The sequence below is a fragment of the Canis lupus genome, chromosome 11, assembly GCF_011100685.1.
Source record: "Canis lupus familiaris isolate Mischka breed German Shepherd chromosome 11, alternate assembly UU_Cfam_GSD_1.0, whole genome shotgun sequence".
Lineage (NCBI taxonomy): Eukaryota > Metazoa > Chordata > Mammalia > Carnivora > Canidae > Canis > Canis lupus.
In genome coordinates, this window is record NC_049232.1 from 270,288 (window position 1) to 295,538 (window position 25,251).

Sequence of the window (25,251 nt, forward strand, 5' to 3'; positions counted from 1 at the left end):
TATATGGTCTCATTCATTTGGGGAATATAAATAATAGTGAAAGGGAATAGAGGGGAAGGGAGAAGAAATGGGTAGGAAATATCAGAAAGGGAAACAGAACATGAGAGACTTCTAACTCTGGAAAAGGAACTAGGGTGGTGGAAGGGGAGGTGGGCGGGGAATGGGGGTGACTGGGTGGCAGGCACTGAGGGGGGCACTTGACGGGATGAGCACTGGGTGTTATTCTGTATGTTGGCAAATTGAACAACAATAAAAAATAAATTTATCATTAAAAAATAAAATAAAATTTTGAAAGCTCTTCCTGAATAGAGGGAAAGAAGGCATGATCATAGTAGGAATAATGTGACAGGATTGAGTGCAAGTCCCTTTGATTTGAGAACCCAAAAGTGTCAAACTGCTGGATGAGGGTTTTCTTTGAGTTTCTCTGAGCACTCAGGTGGTTGGAAGACATGGGAGAGAGCTCTCGTGAGGGTCATCCAGTGCCCCCATTCCCATATTAATTGAACAGCTCTGCTTTGGTTGATTTCGGTTTCAATTGGGCAGAGACTTTAGTTGCTATAAAGTACACATCTGAAAACTTTTAATTCAGCTCAGCCCAGTCACCCAAAATAGGGACATTTGGGAAAAATGATTTTTTATAAGATTTTATTTCCTCATTCATGAGAGACACATACAGACTGAGAGAGAGAGAGAGAGAGAGAGGCAGAGACACAGGCAGAATCAGGCTCCATGCAAGGAGCCCGATGCGGGACTTGATTCCCAGGTCTCCAGGATCACACCCTGGGCTGAAGGCAGACGCTTAACTGCTGAGCCACCCAGGCATCCCACATTTGGGAAAAATGATTTCTAAAGCAGGAGGCATGGTGGTCCCCACGAAGGCTGAGAAAATCACCTGCTTGCCTGCCTGCCCATGTCCTGTAGTCAAGGTTTGCTGCCTCTCAGGAAGTCCAGGCTGACTGAGGGGGTGCAGAAAGGACAGGCATATGGGAGATCCCTCATCTGTCCTGGTCCTTCTGGAAAGAGGCCCACTCACCAGGAAACTTTGGCCCATGTCTTCTTTAGGCAGTGAATTGAGGCACTCTGCAGAGCAGAGAGGATGGCATGCAGTGAGTAGCTCCACAGGATTTGACAGGCTTGGGAAGGGAAGATAATGAGCTGTCAGGTGGGTAGCAAGAGCCCTATTTTCCCAAGAGCTACAGTACCCTCAGTGTCAGTCTCCCCTCCTGGATGAGACAGATGTCCAGGGACCTGCAGAAGGGCACACGGAAGACCCAACGAGTAGCACTGCTAGGGAAAGTGGGCATTTTACCTCACTCAAGGAAGGAGCCAGGTAGGAACTGAGCATCCCAACATTGGGCCATGCAAGTAAAGGTCAGCATGTCCCTGGAAGGAAGAGCTTAGACCAGAGACTTCAACCTTGAGAACTGATAAAGGGAAGAGCAGTTCCCCAGGCTCAGGAGAGCATGTTAGCTAGACCTCCCATAGCATGCTTTGGCCACCTTGATTCAGTGCTCCACCACCATGGACCTGTCCTGGGATGTTATGCTTGGGTTGTCAAGGCAGGTGGTGATGATGCAGTTGGCCAGACCACCGAACTTGATGATGGTGGCACAGACTGTGTGTGCCAGATGCTCATTGCCAGGCTTATTCTGCTTGGACCAGATGGAGCCCAGGCACTGATGGGGCAGCACCTTCCTGAACAGATCCTAGAGAATAGGGGGATGTTCACTCACACAGCCATTTCACAGGCAAGACTAATGGCCTCAGGTCAGAGCTGGAGCTCAGCAAGCTGAGAATGTAGCCTGAGCCCGGTTGCAGTCCCTGGATTGCATTTCATTCCTCTTCAATGAGGGAACCCAGTACAGGATGAGCCAGAAGATACTGGCAGGGGATGGAAGGAGGGCATTTGCATCCTGATCATTCTCCCTAACTTCAAGCTCCAGGTAGCAGTTCAAGGTGGCTCCTCACAAGGGGGCATCTTCCCCTCCAACTGTTCATCCCTCTGGTCCTACTTCCCTTTCAGCTGCACATTCTCACAGGATAGCTAAACCACAGGTTTGTCTGCCTTTCCTGTACTTAAGCACACATCAGTTGCCTAATAAGTGCAGAGGGTGCTCGGCCTCCAAGGCAGATGGATGTCTGACCCGTGGACTTGGACACACACCATGAATTTCCCTCCCCCACCCAAGGACACAGTCTGCAGCTGAACGGTGAAAGCTTGGGTTTGAGGAGTTGGACAGGTTGATGTGGTTGATAAGTGATGGAACTGAGATTTGGACCCAGGCCATACAAGCCCACATCAGGGAAAGGCAGATCTGGGGCAGAGGATAGCAGAAGAAAAGTCTGCCCTAGCCCTGCCCTGAGAACCCAGCTGCTCATTGCATCCATGGATGTAAATTTCTCTGCCACCAACTTGGGAGGGAAGTCCGTGAGGCCGGGCTTCTCCTCATGCAACTGGTTCTTGGGAGTTACCCACCAGTGACAGGTAGCCTCTGGGGCTGGAGTTGCCTCTCTCTAGTTTTAGGGTTGGAGTCACAATTCTCAGGAAATCTGGTGGTCAAACTGACTTCAGCTCAGGACCAGGCACACATGCAAAAGAATATGTAATCCCTTGTTCCAGATTGGGAACAACTGATGGAGGTGATGTTGGCTCTGACGTTTGAGGTGATGGTTGAAACAGAGCTAGGGGTGTCTCTAGCTCCATCGGAGACCCTTTCTCTGGTTCTGCAGCTGGAAGGAGCCATGGAGCTGGCACTGGCACAGGATAAAGAGAAATGTTAGTCCACATGACTGACTTGCCCTGTGCCCTTCCAAAAACAGGACAGATCCCATGTCTGTTAAAGGAACAACCACCCCTTGAACCCCATCCCAGATAGTCTTCCCAGCTTGCAATCCTTCTTACCCTCTGCCTCTGCCTCAGTGAGCTCCAGAAGTTCCCACAGCATCAGGATAAGGAGGGCATGGTATTTCAGGTCCCAGTCATGCAACTTCGCATGCACACAGGCCTCCTTTACTTTGAAACAGGCATAGTGCAGGTATCCTGCAATTTCTCATCAGGCCAGGTATCCAAGATGGGAGAGAAGGTGCTGGGGAGAGTCACATGTGGAGTAGCGTCAGAGGCCTGGTCTTTCCTTCCACACGGTACTCCCATAGCACCATTCTTTCTGTATGGGTTCCAGAGAATGGCCCCAGCCTGACTTCCAACCCTTCTATAGCTGTCCTTGCAGTGGAAGGTCTGGTCATCCAGAAAACCTATATGAGTCTTGTTTTTCTACTTATCCTTTTCTCGCCATGGCCAAGGGCCTCGTCTACTCCATACTCCATGCAGAACAGTACCAGGGCTTAGGTTTGTGGCAGATTGGTGAGTGGTCTGCTCACCACAGCTTCTGTTCTTAGCCCCAGGTGTGGTGGTCAGCAGAGGTGGTATGGAGAGGGGCAGGTAGAGCAAAATAGGACAGTTGAAGGGATGGGTGTTTGGGGCACCAAATCAGCCCAGACTGTGCTCTGCTTCCCAGAGGGCTTGGAACCCCATTTGCAGCTCCCTTTGATTCATTTGCCTCTTCACAGGAAGTCCCCAAAATGAAGGCTTCCCAAATGGAAATCAAGAGATCTGGGAGTTCCATGGCTCTGAAAGTCCCTCCCCAGCCACAACCCCTGTAGTCTCCCAATGTGCTCTGTGGAGGCAGCAAGGCCCTCCTTCTGGACCTAAAGATCAATCAAAGTTTTACTTGATCTTTAAAAAAAATTTAAGTATATTTATTTATTTGGAGAGAGAGAGAGAACACAAGCAGGGTAAACAGCAAAGGGGATGGGAAAAGCAGACTCCCTACTGAGCAGAGAGCCCAATGTAGGGCTCAAACCCAGGACCCAGGATCATGAATTGACCTGAAGGCAGAGTCCTAACTGACTGAGACACCCAGTGCCCTTACTTGATCTTATCGTCCATTATAATGGCCCAAATACAGGTGGATCCATTCCTCACTCGAGATGGCCATGAAGATGTCACATCTAACAAACTATGGACATGGGTGCTTATGGCGTGTAGAGTGATTGACCGTCTGACCCTCTGATTAGAATTGAGACCCAGACATTGTATCTACTTTATTCCTTCAATTATCTTAGTGACTAGAAATGTGTCTTCAATACTAGATGCATAATATATATTATTGGATGAAGGAATTCCAACCAGTACTTTCCATATACTGAGTGGACTTTGAGCTCTTCTGCCTGCCCCCAGTGACCTCTAATCTGGTCACTTAAAGGACAAGTAGCAGGACCAGTTAGATGGAATCCCAGAAGTCCTTTACAAATAGGAAAACTGCCTCCTTCCCATGCACTTCTGTAAAGGCGGAAGGGCCACAGGCCATGAGGGTTGATGTCAGAGCCTCTTCACTGGGGAGAGAGAACTACTACACATGCCCAGCATGTCCAGAAGCCCTTTCTACTGAGCCAGGCACCAGGTAAGTCTATGCCATGTTTTTCTCCCATGATTTCCCACAGTAGCCCCATGAAGTTCATCTTCTTACTACATCACATTTCAGGAGAGGAAAAGGAAACTTAGAGAGGTGCAATGACATTCCCAAACATACCAGTAGTAGAGGCAAGCCTCACCCCCTGTGCTGTGCATGGTGTGGTCACTTACCTGTTGAACTGCTGGCCCAGAACCTGTTGGGCTGTGATGAACACCTGGTATATGCAGGTAATTATTGAGATGTTTGAGAGGTTTCTATACTGGAATATGGAATATGGAATATACAGGGACTGTATAAAATTCTCCATCATGTCTTCCTTGAGCATCAGCATGGTGCAGGCCTCACCCAGGGGCAGGGTTGATTCCTTTTCACACAAGAGAGACAAGGAGGGGCACCATAGTCAGCTTCCAAACCATGAACCACTAGGAAGATCAGGGTCTGGCGCTCAGACTAAAGACTCCCATCACTTTGGGACCTTGTACAGGACAAGGGACTTGAGTGCCCACACAGAAAAAGGTTACAGGCTTCAAAGTACCATTGGTTTTAGGGGAGACATGGTAAACCGTTGGTAACTTCAACACATTATGTTACCTGAGCAACAACAGCGTTTCTCTCAGCTAATAGCTTTTATGAAGACCAGTATGCCATTGAGTCATCAGTAAACATTCCCACTGCCGATAGAACTCGGAGGGTTAGAATCTCAAATGCTGTTCAAGATCACATATGTTAGGCCTGAGATTTCTCCACAGCATGGGCTGCATGGCATTTCTCCTAAGCTGATGTGACTTGGTCTGTTCCTGACATGGGGAAAGAGGGTCAGGGGAAAACCACGTTCCTCAGCAGGCCTCAGGGGAGCAAGTTGTTTCTAGTCTGGGTTCTGGGATTGTCCTTATCATCTTTGGGTCTTGACAATGGGCATGAATGTGGACCTGTTCTCACCCCAGACCGACACTTGATGTAGTTGGTGGCCTAATGTACCTGTACTTCTCAGGAGAGATGGAGTAGTTGAACCCTTGGAGCAGCTCATTAAATATTTCCCGGGTGGATCTCTAAAAAAATACAGAGTCAGCTACTGGGGCCAGGAGGAATCAGAGGTCTTCCCCCTAATCTGGGGTTCCATGTTATGGCAGATCTAGCAACTAAAACAGTCTGTGAGGACACGTAAGGCCACTGCAGAAATGGCAAAAGAATGGCATCAGGTCAAGTGCCAAGGGCCTTAAAAGGCTGAATCACTGTGGCAGACAGCGTCATTTACAGAGTACTGCAAATATCTGTAACCTGTTGGTTATAGACCTGTTGGGCCTACAATGATTTGGTGTGTTCTGAGAGAGAACAGGTTACAGAGAAACATATAGAATGGCTTCATCCCACCCTTTCCTTTTTCATTAAATCACCCTCTTTAGTGTGATGATTTGTAAGGGCTTGGAGAAGTTCTGCAGGGACAGTGGATCTGGGTTCTACATAGGCTATCTGGGATGAGTCGGTGAAATAATAAAAACAGTAATAAAACGCAAAGATACGCCTCAGGTCATGAAAAACAAAACAAAACAACCCCTCCCCAAACCCTCAAAAACATTAAATATATTCTGCACCATTCCAACATAGGTGAAGAGTGTCTTCCCACTTCATCACGTAGCTGGTGGCTAGGTGTGGAAGTTCAGGTCACTTTGTGGTTGAGGCCATGGGACACTCATGTGGAAACACTATGGGAGGGTCCCAGGTTTCTCTCCATGTTTGTGTGGGGGCCATATTTGGGTGGAGAACCCTCTTCCCATACACAGCTCAGAACAGCACTGATCCTTGGTGGCCTGGTGCAACTGATAATTATCTAGGGAGTTGGAATAGTTGAAGCCACAGACCATCTGCTCCAAGATCTCCTGGGTGCAGCTCTGTAAATACAGTGCCTTGTATACACAGGGCCAAGAGACATTAGGGTCCTCCCTGGACATCACCACAAGGGGACACCCCCATTAGAAATCGTATTCTCAGGGATCCCTGGGTGGCCCAGCGGTTTGGCGCCTGCCTTTGGCCCAGGGCGCGATCCTGGAGACCCGGGATCGAATCCCACATCAGGCTCCCGGTGCATGGAGCCTGCTTCTCCCTCTGCCTGTGTCTCTGCCTCTCTCTCTCTCTCTCTCTGTGACTATCATAAATAAATAAAAAAAAATTAAAAAAAAAAAAGAAATCGTATTCTCCAGTTCAGGCCAAGAGAGGCAACTGAAAAGACATCTGGCAAGGAGGAAGCCAGATTAAAGAAACTCTTGGGCTCATGACTAACATATTCGTAGTTGAGCTTGGTCACCAGCACTCGCCTTCTCATCTTGCCTGCTATGACCTGGGGTCTGAACACAAACGATGTTATGGAAGGAACCTCAATCTAATCCAACTCAACCATTTTAAAGGTGAACATTTTTGAGTGAGGAGAGTTGACTAGTCAACCATCAGATGTTTGGTGAACAAGCCAGCACCAGAACCCTGGCTCCTGATTCACTTCTTGCCTGTTCTGTGCTCATTTCTAGAATTTTCCCTGTAATAAGAACTAAAAAGAGAATTAGCCTACACATTATTTTTTGTGCATATAGATGCAATATGTATTTTTACCCAGCTCAGACAGCCACCAACAAACTTCTTAAATTTTCATTTTTAAATTAAATTTTTAAATAGTAAAGATGTGGTCTATGTATACAATGGAATATTACTCAGCCATTAGAAATGACAAATACCCACCATTTGCTTTGACGTGGATGGAACTGGAGGGTATTATGCTGAGTGAAATAAGTCAATCAGAAAAGGACAAACATTATATGGTCTCATTCATTTGGGGAATATAAAAAATAGTGAAAGGGAAGAAAGGGGAAAGGAGACCAAATGAGTGGGAAATATCAGAGAAGGTGACAGAACATGAGAGACTCCTAACTCTGGGAAATGAACAAAGGGTGGTGGAAAGGGAGGTGGCAGGGGGTTGGGGTGACTGAGTGATAGGCACTGAGGGGGGCACTTGATGGGATGAGCACTGGGTGTTATGCTGTATGTTGGCAAATTGAACTCCAATAAAAATAAATTTTAAAAAAAGTTAATATATGTAAGACATATAATTGTAGAAATATGAAAGTCAAAAAGAAAGAAACCTAAAAATGAAGAAGTGTATAATATTGTAGTTAAGGTGGGAAAAGAGAAAAATATTGAAAAATTTTAGTTTGACATAAAAATGAGTTGCAATGGAAAAGGGGGGAAGGGTGGGAGTACCCTCTAGTTCTATATTCTAAAATCCCTTGACTTCCCTTGGAGCTTTCCAGCGCTTCTTGGTCAAGACCTTGCTCTTCCCCTGTTCATCCAGCTTGTCTTCTGGGGGAGGGGTCTGCTGTGCTGATTCTCAAGTGTGTGCACAGCTCTGTGGGAGCTGTTTAATCCTGTGATGCCTCTATTCCCTGGCAGCTGGCCTCTCCCAGGCGCAAGGTGAAACAAGGAAGAACAACAATTGCAGCCACAAGATCTCCAGCTCTGGAGTCAGCTCCCTGGTAGTAACTAATGCAGTCTCCCAGTCTGCACTGGCCTAGATGCTCCCAGGGCAGGTGCAAGTCCACTGATCTGCACAGCTTGCAGGTCACCCAGTGGCAGGAGAGTTCTCACTGTCCTGTGCCCTCCCTGCTTCCTGCTGTCCCAGGGGGAATGCAGGATCATGGGCTTTGTCACCTTGGCTCCCTGGGGATCCAGGACCTTGTGCTGCTGGAATAGAGCTCCCGGGGGATGCAGCTCCCGAAGGCAGCAGATGCACTACCACCTCCATCTGGGGCTGGCCTGCCTAACCAACTGGCTTCTCCCAAATGCCCTAGGCTGCAGGCTCCAGCCCCTTACCAAGATGGGTCCACACTTTGTGGGGCACTTTCCCCCAGGCACACTTCCACTAATAGTGACTCCAGGAAACTGGAGGCTTCACTGCCCCTCCTGGAATTCTGCCCAATTTCCCTGCTGAGCACTTTTCCATCCAGGGAGACTCCTGTGTGGATTTTTAAAGTTCTGGCTTCTGCAGGGCTGGGCTTTACTGTCCAGGATGCAGCTTCTTGCGGTTCCCCTTCCCCACTTGATTCTTTTTTATTTTTTTTTTCCACCTTCCTACCTTGCTAGAAGTGAAAACCCTTCTCTCTATAGCATTCCGGCTGTTCTCTCTTTAAATCTCTGGTTGAATTCATAGGTATTCAGGATGTTTTGAAAGTTATCTAGGTAAGTTAGTGGGACCAGGTGTGTCAAGGACCCCTAGTCTTCTGCCATCTTGCCCTGACCTCCTTACCACAGCTTCCTCATCTATATATCTGTCAAAGGATATCTGGGCTCTTTCCATAAGTTGGCTACTGTGGACTTTGCTATCAATATTGGAGTGCCGGTACCCCTTCAGATCATTGTATTCTTTGGGTAAATACATAATAGTACATTTGCTAGGTCATAGGGTACCTCCATTTTTAACTTCTTGAGGAACCTCCATACTGTTTTCCAGAGTGGCTCCACCAGCTTCAATTCCCACCAACAATGTAAGAGGGTCCCCCTTTCTTTGCATCCTCACCAATGTCTGTTCTTTCCTGACTTATAAATTTCTTCTTTAATTTCCTGGTTAACCTATTCATTCTTTAGTAGGATGCTCTTTAACCTCCATGTATTTGTATTCTTTCCAAATTTTTTCTTATGGTTGACTTCAAGTTTTATAACATTGTGGAGCATCATATGATAATCTCAGTCTTGTACTTGTTGAGGGCTGACTTGTGACCCAGTGTGTGAAATATTTTGGAAAATATCCCATGTGCACTCAAAAAGAATGTGTATTCTGATTTAGGATGAAATATTCTGAATATATCTGTTAAATCCATCTGGTTTAGTGTGTCATTCAAAGCTATTGTTTGCTTGTTGATTTTATGCTTAGATGATCTGTCCATTTCTGCAACAGAGGTGTTAAAATCCCTACAATTATTGTATTGTTATCAATGAATTTCTTTAGGTTTGTTATTAATTTATTTATATATTTAGGTGCTCCCAGGTCGGGGGCATAAATATTTACAATTGTTAGATTTTCTTGTTGGATAGACCCCTTTTTTATCATATACTATTTTTCTCCATCTCTTTGCTACTGTCTTTGGTTTAAAATCTAGTATGTCTGGCTACTCTGGCTTTCTTTTGATGTCCATTAGCATGATAGGTCATTCTCCATCTCCTTACTCTCAATGTGTTTTTAGGTCTTAAGTAAGTCTCTTGTAGGCAGCACATAGATGGGTCTTGTTTTTATCCATTCTTTTTTTTAAAGATTTTATTCATTTATTCATGAGAGACACAGAGAGAGAGGCAGAGACACAGAGAGAGAAGAAGGCTCCCTGCAGGGAGCCTAGTGCAGAACTCGATCCTTGGACTAGGATCATGCCCTGAACTGAAGGCAGACGCTCAACCACTGAGCCACCCTGGTGTCCCTTATCCATTCTGATACATTATGTCTTTGGATTGGAGCATTTAGTCCATTTAAATTTAGAGTAATTATTAATAGATAAGAATTTAGTGACATGTATTACCTGTAAAGTTAGTGTTTCTGGTTAATTTCTCTGTTCTTTTCTAGTCTTTGTTACTTGTTTTCCCCCTCAAAGAGTCCCCTTTAATATCTCTTGTGGGGCTGGTTTAGTAGTCATAAAATCTTAGTTTTTGTTTATCTGGGAAACTCTTTATCTCCCCTTCTATTCAGAATGAAAGATTTACTGGATAAAGTATTCTTGGCTTCATATTTTTTCCATTCATCACATTGAATAGATAGTGCCACTCTTCTGGCTGGCCAAATTTCTGTGGATAGATCTGTTGCGAAAGTTACTTGTCTTACCCTCATACACTGTTGGTGGGAATGTGAACTGGTGCAGCCACTCTGGAAAACTGTGTGGAGGTTCCTCAAACAGTTAAAAATAGACCTGCCCTACGACCCAGCAATTGCACTGTTGGGGATTTACCCCAAAGATACAAATGCAATGAAACGCCGGGACACCTGCACCCCGATGTTTATAGCAGCAATGGCCACGATAGCCAAACTGTGGAAGGAGCCTCGGTGTCCATCGATAGATGAATGGATAAAGAAGATGTGGTTTATGTATACAATGGAATATTACTCAGCTATTAGAAATGACAAATACCCACCATTTGCTTCAACGTGGATGGAACTGGAGGGTATTATGCTGAGTGAAGTAAGCCAGTCGGAGAAGGACAAACATTATATGTTCTCATTCATTTGGGGAATATAAATAATAGTGAAAGGGAATATAAGGGAAGGGGGAAGAAATGTGTGGGAAATATCAGAAAGGGAGACAGAACATAAAGACTGCTAACTCTGGGAAACGAACTAGGGGTGGTGGAAGGGGAGGAGGGCGGGGGGTGGGAGTGAATGGGTGACGGGCACTGGGGTTATTCTGTATATTAGTAAATTGAACACCAATAAAAAATAAATTAAAAAAAAGAAAAAGAAAGTTACTTGTCTTCACTTGTAGGTTAAGAACTTTTTTCCCCTTGCTGTTTTCAGGATTCTTTCCTTTTCTGTGTATTTTCTAAATTTTACTGTGATATGTCTTGGTGTTGGCCAGCTTTTGTTGAATTTGAGTGGAGTTCTCTGTGCCTCCTGGATTTGGATGTCTGTTTCCTTTCCTAGATTAGTAAAGTTTTCAGCTATAATTTTCTCAAATAAATCTTTTACCCCCTTTCCCCTCTCTTCTTTTGGGATTTCTGTGATGTGAATGTTATGCTTTATGGAGTCACTGAGCTCCCTAACTCTACATTTGTGATCCAATATTTATCTTTACCTTTTCCTTTCAGCTTTGTTATTTTCCACAATTTTATCTTGTTTATCACTGATTCATTCCTCTGCTTCTTCCACTCTTGTCAATACATCAGTTGGTTTCACATCTCTGTTATAGCATTTTAAAATTTTGGCTTGACTAGTTTTTAGGTCTTTTAGTCTGTGGTAAGGGACTTCTTGGTGTCTTCTATGTTTTTCTGAGACCCAGAAGGTATCCTTATGATCGTCATTTTAAATTCTGGTTCAGGCATATCTGTTTTGATTAGAATCCCTGCCTGTATCCCTATCAAAATACCATGGACTTTCTTCAGAAAGTTGAAACAAATTATTTTAAGATTTGTGTGGAATCAGAAAAGACCCCGAATAGCCAGGGGAATTTTAAAAAAGAAAACCATAGCTGGGGGCATCACAATGCCAGATTTCAGGTTGTACTACAAAGCTGTGGTCATCAAGTCAGTGTGGCACTGGCAAAAAACAGACACATAGATCAATGGAACAGAATAGAGAATCCGGAAGTGGAACCTCAACTTTATGGTCAACTAATATTTGACAAAGGGGGAAAGACTATCCACTGGAAAAAAGACAGTCTCTTCAATAAATGGTGCTGGGAAAATTGGACATCCACATGCAGAAGAATGAAACTAGACCACTCTCTTGCACCAGCACCATACACAAAGATAAACTTAAAATGGATGAAAGATCTAAATGTGAGACAAGATTCCATCAAAATCCTAGAGGAGAACACAAGCAACACCCTTTTTGAACTCGGCCACAGTAACTTCTTGCAAGATACATCCACGAAGGCAAAAGAAACAAAAGCAAAAATGAACTATTGGGACTTCATCCAGATAAGAAGCTTTTGCACAGCAAAGGATACAGTCAACAAAACTCAAAGACAACCTACAGAATGGGAGAAGATATTTGCAAATGACATATCAGATAAAGGGCTAGTTTCCAAGATCTATAAAGAACTTATTAAACTCAACACCAAAGAAACAAACAATCCAATCATGAAATGGGCAAAAGACATGAAGAGAAATCTCACAGAGAAAGACATAGACATGGCCAACACGCACATGAGAAAATGCTCTGCATCACTTGCCATCAGGGAAATACATATCAAAACCACAAATCAAAACCTCACACCAGTGAGAATGGGGAAAATTAACAAGGCAGGAAACCACAAATGTTGGAGAGGATGCGGAGAAAAGGGAACCCTCCTGCACTGTTGGTGGGAATGTGAACTGGTATAGCCACTCTGGAAAACTGTGTGGAGGTTCTTCAAAGAGTTAAAAATAGACCTGCCCTACGACCCAGCAATTGCACTGTTGGGGATTTACCCCAAATATACAGACGCAATGAAATGCCAGGACACCTGCATCACGATGTTTCTAGCAGCAATGTCCACAATAGCCAAACTGTGGAAGGAGCCTCGGTGTCCATCGAAAGATAAATGGATAAAGAAGATGGGGTTTATGTATACAATGGGATATTCCTCAGCCATTAGAAATGACAAGTACCCGCCATTTGCTTCGACGTGGGTGGAACTGGAGGGTATTATGCTGAGTGAAATAAGTCAATCGGAGAAGGACAAACATTATATGGTCTCATTCATTTGGGGAATATAAATAATAGTAAAAGGGAATAAAGGGGAAAGGAGAAAAATGAGTGGGAAATATCAGAAAGGGAGACAGAACACGAGAGACTCCTAACTGGGAAACGAACTAGGGGTGGTGGAAGGGGAGGTGGGCGGGGGGTGGGGGTGACTGGGTGACGGGCACTGAGGGGGGCACTTGACCGGATGAGCACTGGGTGTTATTCTATATGTTGGCAAATTGAACACCAATAGAAAATAAATTTATATTAAAAAAAAAAGAATCCCTGCCTGTGACCTCTTCTTTTTCTTGTTGTGGATGAATTCTATGGTCTTGGCATTTTGTTTAGGTATCTGTCTCTGTGTTTTATGAAAATCTGTTATATTTCCTGCTTCTGAGAGTAATGGCTGTATTAAGAAAAGGTCCTATACTGTCCAGGATCTGGATCTTCAGAAATGTTTTTGGTGCATGCTCTGTGCACTCTGCTATTGTGTTTTGGCATCTTTCAGGTCAGTCCTCTGCAGTTACTCCTTGCCTGCAAGTGAGGAATATTTGGATCTTTTCCACTGTGTAGCAAGTTTTAACTCGGTGCATTTTGGTCTGCTTGTTAAAATAGGCTAGATCCTATTTCTGCTAAAGTTGAAGTTTTAGTAGTGAGTGACCAGTTCACTATGGTCAGTGGACTTGATTCATGTAGGAAGCTTTGTCTTGATCTTCTAGGGGAGGGATATGCTTCTGCTCTGTCTCTCAGGTACATTTGCCCTAGTTCAGAAGCGCTCCAGAGTACAAGGATAGAGCTTGGTGTAAGTGGCTCAGGCCTCTACTGTATGTACTATGCTGCTCACTGAAGTCTGTCCGTACTTATTGGTAGGTGGGGGGAAATGGCATCAGCTGGCTCTCTCATCTCATGAGAAGAGAGTTCACCCCCACTGCTGTTTAGGAACACCTCATAGAAGAGCAAAAATCTCTCATTTATTCCAGACTTCCATAAGATCCCTGCCTTCACCCTGTCTGTGTCTAAGCCATCTGCCCACCCAGCGGTACTATGTTCCTATGTTTTATCTCAGGAATGCTCGATGGGTTTCAAAACTCCAAATTTTAGGGACCCAGCATGGCACAGACACTTGCTGATCCTCTGGGGAAGGGTCTCACCACATAAAGGCTGGTGCTGGTTTTTCCCAGAGGCAGCCCACAGTGCAGGGGCTTGGAATTTATGGTAAGTGCAGCAAAAAGCTGGTGTTCAGGTTAGATGACTTGAGCAGGTGTCTCTGCTCCTATGATAATGAATGGGACAGATTAATGGTGCCCACTGGCTCTTTTCTCCCTGGAAATGCAATGCTATCTCTCCTAAATGCAAGAAGAACTGTCTCTCTTACTGTGATACAGGGGATCCTCAGGCCACGTTGTGTGCTCCTGGGCCTCTGCCCTCCTTCTCCATAGAAGCACCAGGCTCCACCCTGCCAATAGCATGGGCTTCTAAAAATTTAGACTTTCAGTTTTACTGCTTGTGAAAACTTACAATTATCAGCCCCTCTCATTTTCCCAATGATTTTGGCGAAGTGTTTTTCTTGTGTAATACCCTATGTCCTGCTCTCTCTCCCTTTCCCAATCTCTCTCTCTCTCCACTCTCTCTAATCAAGGCTCCCTCCCCTCCACAGTACAGTGATTCTTTTCTACCCCAAATCATGTAGCTGCACCTCCTACCTTCCACAATATCTTTTCTCCTTCTAGTGTAGTTTGTTCTTTCAGTACTCAGATCAATTTCTTGGGTGTTCAGAATGATTTGATACTCATTTTAGCTATGTTTGAGGGATGATGCACAGATAAGGTCCTCCTACTTCTCCACCATCTTAACTCCCTCTTTATTATACTTTAATTGCCGATGTAGATGGTTTATTTCTGGAATCTCTCTCTCCTGTTCTATCAATCTATGTGTCGATTTTTTCTATTATTATGCTGTTTGGTATTCTATAGCTCTGTAGTGTATCTTGAAATCTGGAATTGTGATACCTCAAGCTTTTTCCTTCTTTTTCAAAATGCTTTGGCTAGTCATGGTCTTTTGTTGTTCCATACTATATAATTATTTCTTCTAGTTCTGTGATAAGTGTTTGGTATTTTGGTAGGGATTGCATGGAATCTGTAGATTGCCTTGGATAGTATGGACATTTTAATAATATTAATTCTCCCAGTGCATGAACATGGTATATTTTTCTATTTGTTTTGTATCTTATTTATTTCATCAGTGTATTATAGTTTTCACAGTATACCTTTCACCATATTGGCTAAATTTATTCCTGGATATTTTATTCTTTTTCATGCAAGTGTAAGTGGGATTTTTAAAACTTAGTTTTCTCCTTCTGGTACTTAATTATCAGTGTATAGAAATCCAACAGTTTCCTGTATATTCATTTTGAGTCTCATGTCTTTACTGAATTCACTTTTCAGTTCCAATAGATTTTTTGTTGTTGTTGTTGAGTCTTTACAGTTTTGCATGTATAATGTTATCTCATCTGCAAACAGTGAAAGTGTTACTTCTTCCTTCCTTACCAATTAGGATACCTCTTACCCTTTTTCTTGTCCTATTGCTGTGGCTACTTCTTTCAGCACTATGATGAATAAAAGTTGTGAAAGTGGATATCATTGTCACCTTCCTGATCTTCCAGGAAAGGCTTTCATTTTTTCACCACTGAATCTGATATTAGCATGGGTTTCTTTTTTCATATATGGCCTTTATTATTGAACTATGTTCCCTCTAACCCTGCTTTGTTGTGAATTATTATTATGAATGTATGTCATATTTTCTCAAATGCATTTTCTGCATCTATTGAAATGGATCACATAGTTTTAATTCTTTATCTTGTTAATATGATGCATCACATTGATTAAATTTTGAACCACCCATGCATCCATAAAATAAATCTCACTTTATAGTGGTTAACTTTTTTAAAAAAGATTTTATTTTAGAGAAAGCAAGAGAGCAAGCACGAGCTGGGGGAGTGGCAGGCAGAGGGAGATGGAGAAGCAGGCATACTGATGTGGGGCTCAATCCAGGATCCTGGAATCATGACCTGAGCTGAAGCAGGACACTTAACTGACTGAGTCACAGAGGTGCCCTTGATTTTCTAAGTTTAATATTGAATTTCATTTGGTAAAATTTTGTTGTGGAATTTTTACATCTATATTCATCAGAGATATTGGCCTGTAGATTTTTGTTTTCATTTTTTGTATATATTTTTTGGAGTTCAATTTGCCAACATATAGTACAACACCCCGTGCTCATCCTGTCAAGTTTCCCTCTCAGTGCCTGTCACCCCAACCTCCTGCCCACCTCCCTTTCCACTAACCCTTGTTCATTTCTCAAAGGTAGGAGTCTCTTATGCTCTGTCACCCTCTCTGATTTTCCCACTTATTTTCCTTCTTTTCCCCTATAATCCCTTTCACTATTTTTTATATTCCTCATATGTGTGAAACCATATACTGTTTGTGTCTTTATTTGGTTTTTGTATTTATATAATGTTGGCCCTGTAAAATAAATTAGAAAGTTCTTCCTCTTCTATTTTCCCCCAATAGTTTGATAATAAGCATTAAGTACTCTTTAAACATTTGGTAGATGTTAACCAACTAGAAATTTAAGTAAATACATGAAACAAACAAACAAAAAATATTTGGGATCCCTGGGTGGCTCAGCAGTTGAGTGCCTTTAGCTCAGAGTATGATCCAAGGGTCCTGGGATCCAGTCCCGCCTTGGTCTCCCTGCATGGGGTCTGCTTCTTCCTCTGCCTATGCCTCTGCCTCTCTCTGTGTATCTCTCATGAATAAATAAAATTTTTTTAAAAAATAAATAAAATGAATAAAAGTTCGGTAGAAATCACCTGTGAAGCCATTGGGTCCTGCAGTTTGGTTTGTCAGGTGCTTTTTGATTATTGATTCAATTTAATTATTAATGATCTGTTCAGATTTTCTATTTACTTTTTATTGCATTTTGAAAGATGGTATACTTCTAGGAATTTATTTCTTCTAGATTTTCCAGTGTGCTGGAATATAATTTTTCTCAATATTATATTATAATCCTATACTTTTCTGTGTTTTTGTTGTTACTTAGGCTCCTTTATTTCTTTTTTCCTTAAGACTTTCTTTATTTATTCATGAGAGACACAGAGAGAGAGAGAGGCAGAGACACAAGCAGAGGGAGAAGCAGGCTCCATGCAGGGAGCTCGACGTCAAACTTGATCCTGGGTCTCCAGGATCACACCCTGGACTAAAGGCAGGGCTAAACCGCTGAGCCACCCAGACTACCTCAGGCTCCTTTCTTTCATATTTTATTTATTTGAGTCCTCTTGTTTTTATAAGTATGTTTAAAGTTTTCTCTTTTTGACTTTATCTTTTCAAAGAAACAGCCTTTGGTTTCATTGTTGTTATTGTTGTTGTTGTTAATTTATATTTTTAGTTGGTGTATTTTGTTTAAACATCACAAATAGAAAATGCTGGCACAGCCTTATTAAAAAGAAGAGAGAGAAGACTCAAATTAATAAAATCATGAATGAGAAAGGAGAGATCACTACCAACACCAAGGAAATACAAACGATTCTAAAAACATATTATGAACAGCTATACGCCAATAAATTAGGCAATCTAGAAGAAATGGACGTATTTCTGGAAAACCACAAATGACCAAACCAGAACTGGAAGAAATAGAAAACCTGAACAGGCCTATAAACAGGGAGGAAATTGAAGCAGTCATGAAAAACCTCCCAAGACACAAAAGTCCAGGGCCAGATGGCTTCCCAGGGGAATTCTATCAAACGTTTAAAGAAGAAACCATACCTATTCTCCTAAAGCTGTTTGGAAAGATAGAAAGAGATGGAGTACTTCCAAATTCGTTCTATGAGGCCAGCATCACCTTAATTTCAAAACCAGACAAAGACCCCACCAAAAAGGAGAATTACAGACCAATATCCCTGATGAACATGGATGCAAAAATTCTCAACAAGATACTAGCCAATAGGATCCAACAATACATTAAGAAGATTATTCACCATGACCAAGTAGGATATATCCCTGGGACACAAGGCTGGTTCAACACTCGTAAAACAATCAATGTGATTCATCATATCAGCAAGAGAAAAACCAAGAACCATATGATCCTCTCATTAGATGCAGAGAAAGCATTTGACAAAACGCAGCATCCATTCCTGATCAAAATTCTTCAGAGTGTAGGGATAGAGGGAACATACCTCGACATCTTAAAAGCCATCTACGAAAATCCCACAGCAAATATCATTCTCAATGGGGAAGCACTGGGAGCCTTTCCCCTAAGATCAGGAACAAGACAGGGATGTCCACTCTCACCACTCCTGTTCAACATAGTACTGGAAGTCCTAGCCTCAGCAATCAGACAACAAAAAGACATTAAGGGCATTCAAATTGGCAAAGAAGAAGTCAAACTCTCCCTCTTCGCCGATGACATGATACTCTACATAGAAAACCCAAAAGCCTCCACCCCAAGATTGCTAGAACTCATACAGCAATTTGGCAGCGTGTCAGGATACAAAATCAATGCCCAGAAATCAATGGCATTTCTATACACTAACAATGAGACTGAAGAAAGAGAAATTAAGGAGTCAATCCCATTTACAATTGCACCCAAAAGCATAAGATACCTAGGAATAAACCTAACCAACGAGGTAAAGGATCTATACCCTAAAAACTATAGAACACTTCTGAAAGAAATTGAGGAAGACACAAAGAGATGGAAAAATATTCCATGCTCGTGGATTGGCAGAATTAATATTGTGAAAATGTCAATGTTACCCAGGGCAATGTACACGTTTAATGCAATCCCTATCAAAATACCATGGACTTTCTTCAGAAAGTTGAAACAAATTATTTTAAGATTTGTGTGGAATCAGAAAAGACCCCGAATAGCCAGGGGAATTTTAAAAAAGAAAACCATAGCTGGGGGCATCACAATGCCAGATTTCAGGTTGTACTATAAAGCTGTGGTCATCAAGTCAGTGTGGCACTGGCAAAAAACAGACACATAGATCAATGGAACAGAATAGAGAATCCGGAAGTGGAACCTCAACTTTATGGTCAACTAATATTTGACAAAGGGGGAAAGACTATCCACTGGAAAAAAGACAGTCTCTTCAATAAATGGTGCTGGGAAAATTGGACATCCACATGCAGAAGAATGAAACTAGACCACTCTCTTGCACCAGCACCATACACAAAGATAAACTTAAAATGGATGAAAGATCTAAATGTGAGACAAGATTCCATCAAAATCCTAGAGGAGAACACAAGCAACACCCTTTTTGAACTCGGCCACAGTAACTTCTTGCAAGATACATCCACGAAGGCAAAAGAAACAAAAGCAAAAATGAACTATTGGGACTTCATCCAGATAAGAAGCTTTTGCACAGCAAAGGATACAGTCAACAAAACTCAAAGACAACCTACAGAATGGGAGAAGATATTTGCAAATGACATATCAGATAAAGGGCTAGTTTCCAAGATCTATAAAGAACTTATTAAACTCAACAGCAAAGAGACAAACAATCCAATCATGAAATGGGCAAAAGACATGAAGAGAAATCTCACAGAGAAAGACATAGACATGGCCAACACGCACATGAGAAAATGCTCTGCATCACTTGCCATCAGGGAAATACATATCAAAACCACAAATCAAAACCTCACACCAGTGAGAATGGGGAAAATTAACAAGGCAGGAAACCACAAATGTTGGAGAGGATGCGGAGAAAAGGGAACCCTCCTGCACTGTTGGTGGGAATGTGAACTGGTATAGCCACTCTGGAAAACTGTGTGGAGGTTCTTCAAAGAGTTAAAAATAGACCTGCCCTACGACCCAGCAATTGCACTGCTGGGGATTTACCCCAAAGATACAGTTGCAATTGAAACGCCGGGACACCTGCACCCCGATGTTTCTAGCAGCAATGTCCACAATAGCCAAACTGTGGAAGGAGCTTCGGTGTCCATCGAAAGATGAATGGATAAAGAAGATGTGGTTTATGTATACAATGGAATATTACTCAGCCTTTAGAAACGACAAATACCCGCCATTTGCTTCAACGTGGATAGAACTGGAGGGTATTATGCTGAGTGAAATAAGTCAATCGGAGAAGGACAAACATTATATGGTCTCATTCATTTGGGGAGTATAAAAAATAGTGAAACAGAATAAAGGGGAAAGGAGAAAAAATGGGTAGGAAATATCAGAAAGGGAGACAGAACATGAGAGACTCCTAACTGGATAAAGAACTAGGGGTGGTGGAAGGGCAGGTGGGAGGGGGTTGGTGTCACTGGGTGATGGGCACTGAGGGGGGCACTTGATGGGATGAACACTGGGTGTTATTCTATATGTTGGCAAATTGAACACCAATGAAAAATAAATTATTTTAAAAAAAAGAAAATGCTGGCACTCTTGTTGATGGCCTGGTACATGCTCAGGTGGCTGGTGTTGCGGCTGGAGAGACCCCTCTTCACTCTGCTTATGTAACAAATCTTTCATTTTTAAAGACCTTATATTGGTAAATTAGTATTTATTCACATAAAAACTGAGAGGAAGCCACAGAGAGTTCCAATACTTCTTCCACACATGCATAGGCAGTGGTCACAAGAATGTAAATCCCTCCCCCTTCTCTTGGAAAGAAATAATGGTAGGAAGAATACCACCAAAAAAAAAAAAAAAAAAAAAAGAATAACAACATCAAATGGGGATCAGTCAGAATGTGCCAGGCCAACTTTTCCTGGAGGCTCTCCTACAACAGTGAAACCAGCAGGCAGAGGGTCCAGGGAGAATGTGGGGTATACACTGTCAAAAACAGGCAAGGAGGGGCACCTGGGTGGCTCAGTGGGTCAGACAGCTGACCCTTGGTTTCAGCTCAGGTCATGTTCTCAGGGCCTGGGACCAAGTCCCACATTGTATTGTATTGTATTGTATTGGATTGGATTGGATTGGATTTTTTTAAATTTATTTTATTTTTTATAGTTATCATGTTGTATATCACATCCAGGAACTTATTTATCTTCCAATTGGAAGTTTGTGCCTTTTGACTTCCTTTCCCTCACTGGTTTTAATTTTATCCCTTTGTCCCTCCAGCACTCAATTCCTGGGCCGCAGGGTTAATGACCAAATAACAGGATGACAAGAAAACAAGACGCCTAGATATTCCAGGAGCTTAACAATCAAGACACAGCTGACCTGTCCCCCTCTCCCTCACAAATTTCCAGTTTCTTCTGCTGAATGAAAAGCACTCTGGGCCCATTCACAGCTTTTCATGTGCCTCTTCTTTTCTCACTTTCTTACTAACCGGTCAGCAACGAGAGTTCAAAGGTCTTGGAATAAAGGCTGAGATCCGTTGTCTGTTTGAGAATCCTGAGGTCTGGGACGGAATCCTGAGGTCTGGTTCATGGTCACACAGTGAACAAGGAGTGGGCCAGGACGAAATAGCCACAATGCCATGAAGGGAAACTCCCAGAAGATACTTAGTATAGAGGCAATCACTCAGATCGTGCTCAAATCCTGAATGTAGAATTTTGCAGGGGGTCTGCTTGTGGATTCTCCCTCTCCTTCTCTGTCTGCTCTTCTTCTATGCTTTTGTGCCCAATCTCTCTCTAAAACAAATAAGTCAATCTTTTTTTAAAAAACACTTAAGGAGAAATAACCTGCTCCCTTGTCAATAGGCATTTCTGGGGCTAAGTGGCCTTTAAGATTTTCAGTTGTCATGTATGACCCTGGGAAAGCCTAGCCCCCTTAAGCACATTGGTTATGATTCTCACGCAGTCCACTAGGATTAGGGCCATAGGAAGCTTAAACTCTGCCCCTCTCCAGGTCAAGTTTCCTAATGCAGTCCTCAAAATCTCCCCATCATCCTCTCCTCTCATATCCTCTCCATCACTCACAAGTTCAGCCTCCCAAGCCTGGTGTGTGCCAGAGGTCCCAAACTTCCCACACAATCACTGCCTTCTTCCTTGGTAAAAGGAATCATAATTTGATTCTGCTGAATAGTTACTTTTTGCAGCAGACTAGTATGTCTGTGTGATCCAGTTCCAGCTAGGGAGTTGTATAATCAGGGTATTTGCTGGCTTCCAAGAAAGGAGCACTGGCAGCAGGAATTCACCTTTTGCCCTTCTTCCTTCTTCTTTTTTCCTTCTCAAATGTGAGCACTTTGATTAGAGCTCCTGCAGTCAAAGAGTAACTTCTAGGATGGAAGCTTCATGCTAAGGAGACAGAGAGACAAGACAGCTGGGCCCCTGATGACACAGGAATAGTCATGCTGCCCTACAGTACCTAGCTTTCACATAAGGCACTGTGATTAAAGTTTTCTGCTGTATGTAGCTGAATCTAATTCAATATACTGTCTCATCGTTTTAGTATAAAGAGCCATATTTCAAGTAAGCTGAAGGGACAGTGGGGGAGAGAGGAACAGCCTTGGGACCACCCAGGCCCCTTTCTCTCAAAAGCAATGTCTGCTTCCTCCCACCATAAGGCAGGATCAAAAATGAAACCAAGGAAAAGAGAGCACCAGAGACAGAGATTTCTCTAGGATCTGGACAGTTGTTTTCATACATATTAATCTCCACAACCACCCCAAAGGGAGGCACTATTGTCCCTGCCTCACAGGAAGAGGCTCTGGCAGGACAAGTAGCTGGTACAGAATCAGATGTAAAAGCAGTGAGCCAGAGCTGGGTCCAGCTTAAGTCCTTCACATGCCAGACCTGGTCTCTGTGCCTCAGAACAAGAGGTGGTGGTCATCCTCTCACCTCTGCTCCAAGTATAAACTCTCTGTGATTGTCACCCAGAAAGTAAATGGGACAATAGATGGAGATTCAAGGGCCCCACTGAAGGCAAACCACTGATCTCTACAGAAATCCTGTCAGGAAGCCTGATATCCAGCATTTGTTAAAGAGTATTAAGAAAGAGGGTAAATGAGGAAAATTATGGTGAAGGTAAATATTTGACATGGTTATGAGACAATGTATAGGGGGTATATAAATGTTCAACTCAGATAAGGCTAAATAAATATTTCTGTATTTTTGTTATTGATAAATGTTTTATTCATTCATTCATACATTCATTTTGCAAGAAATGATGTTATTGAAAAATAAATGTTTTATTCATTCATTCATTCATTCATTCATTCATTCATTCATTCATACATTCATTTTGCAAGAAAGAAACCTGGTAGGTATAAAGAGAGATGAAGAGGAATGTGGAAGTGTGAATGTTTCTATTACTATCTGCTTTCTGGTTTTCTAAAATGAACAGGTATTGCTTTTGTAATAAGAAAAAAGGAAATTATACCTTTCATTTTAAAAGGGCATTGTATCTGACATTAAACACAGACTCCTCCAACCCAGCCAGGGCCCCAGCCTCCACCCCTGCTCCCACCCGTGGTCCTTACTCTGCCCTGGTGCCCAGGACCCACTCCTAGCCCTGGCCTCTCAGCCCTGGCAGGATTCTGAACATACTCGGGTGGGTCAGCTCAGGGAGAACACAAAGACTCATTTGTCCACACTGAATGTGATCCACCTCACAAATGAGATTCCACTAAGATGACCCAGTAAAGGGAGAAAACTAAAAAAGAAACAATAGATCCAAAGTGGAGTCACTTGTGTTAAACCTGTCACTAAACAGGGCCTAATTCCTAACTGATTGCAGTTTCAATCTTCCCCAGGAATGTAGTTTTAACTAGTTTGGAATTTCCTGGTCAGCACTGATGAAGGAATCCACCAAAGGGAGGTGACCTTGCCCAAAATAACAGTTTTTGTCTGACTACCTTGTCCTGCCTTTCTTAGCCTTTTAAAGCTTGTCTCTACTTGCTAGATGGGATTCTACCCAATCATGAATTGTTCAATAAGGCCAATTAGATCTTTAAAATTTACTTGATTAAATATTTGCTATTTAACAATGGCAAAGGCCAAGAGACTGGTGGAAGGAAGATTCATGGTGGAAATGCAGAATCACTGTTCTCAGGAACCAGGGGCAGGAGGACGGCAGTAAGTGGAGGAAGGGCTGTGGATTACAGGCAGAGGCAGAAGTGCAAAGGCCAAGTCAGGGTATTGGCCTGGCTGAGAGCTGCTGGGCCAAGTCTTTTGTAGGCAGCTGAGACCCTGCATACCACTGAGAACTTCCACCTGCAGGAACTTGCAGCCTGCACCAGCCATGCTAGTTGGTCACCAGCTATTTCAGTGAGGGCCCACCTGGCAGGGGTGCTGAAGTGAGCTAGGTGAACTCTTTGGAATTACCTTTACATCTCTGAACTGAAGGTTAATCCTGAAATATTTAATGCATGGTACTTTTGCATTTGGTATTTCTACACGTTTTGCATCTGCAGGAGGATCATGGTTCTGAATGGATGGCAGCCATGTACGTATGAATCACCCCTGAAAATGATTCAACAGGGTAAATGTGGCCTGAGGACCTACATCAAAAGGAAAAGAAACGACACAGAGACATCTAAAGTTCTCCTTGCTTCAGGAGAAACCTGAGGAATCTTCTAAGAGTGGCATTTCCTCTGAAATCTCTCCTGGAGGGCTGCCCCTGCCAGCCCACCATCTTAGGCAAACCAGGAAGTCCGGTCCCATTCACTACCCTGGGGCTTGAAGGTCAGGAGACCAAAGTACAAAGGAGGCTGAGGAGGCCATCCTGAAGGAGGGTAGTAAAGGATAGAAAGGGAATAGTCCAGTGTTAGGTGGTAGTTAAAAGCATGGGCCCCATTCAGATCCACCACTCCACCCAACCATATGTGTGACCCTGGGCAAAGAAACCTCTATGTGCCCATTTCCTCATCTCTGAAACAGGAGTTCTTATCACCAATTGCTTTGAGGATTAAATGAGTTAATGTTAACTACGGAGCACACAGGACAATGCACTTGGTGAGCAATGGTTTGGTACATTTAGTGCTAAGAACATGGAATTTGGCAGCCAAAGTGCTCCTGGCGCCGGTGTGTTGGGCCAGATTCAGTGCCTCACTGGACCTGTCACTATCCACAAATCATGGATAATGACCATCTCCCTACCCCAAAACAGAGTTAAATTAATCCACCTAGGAGCACATGGGAAGACAAAACTAGCTCTACAAAAATCTAAAAGGTTAAAATTAATGTCTGACCACGGTTCCCTCGGCACACTCAGCATTCTTAAGCCCAGGAAAAGGGAAGCCAGAGCTACTCCCTTTCTGACCCGGTGACCTCACTCCCTCCACAGTTCATACATGTTAATCTCTCATGTTAATGGTATCTGTGAACAAAGTCACCTACGCAGAGTTTTCAAATCCACTAATAAAACATAAAAAAAAAAAAAAAATACAGAACCGAAACTCTCAGAATGTGTTTTACATGATCTAAG

At 43.1% G+C, this 25,251-nt stretch overlaps 1 long non-coding RNA gene across 1 annotated transcript; it reads right to left on the reverse strand.

Moving 5' to 3' along the window:
- Positions 1 to 755: 755 nt before the first annotated feature.
- LOC119876759 lies at positions 756 to 4,908 on the reverse strand. Its single transcript, XR_005366333.1, has 3 exons — positions 4,643 to 4,908; positions 2,903 to 3,086; positions 756 to 2,754 (listed from the first exon to the last, which is right to left on the reverse strand). It is a non-coding gene; the product is annotated as an uncharacterized LOC119876759 (long non-coding RNA).
- Positions 4,909 to 25,251: the final 20,343 nt, after the last annotated feature.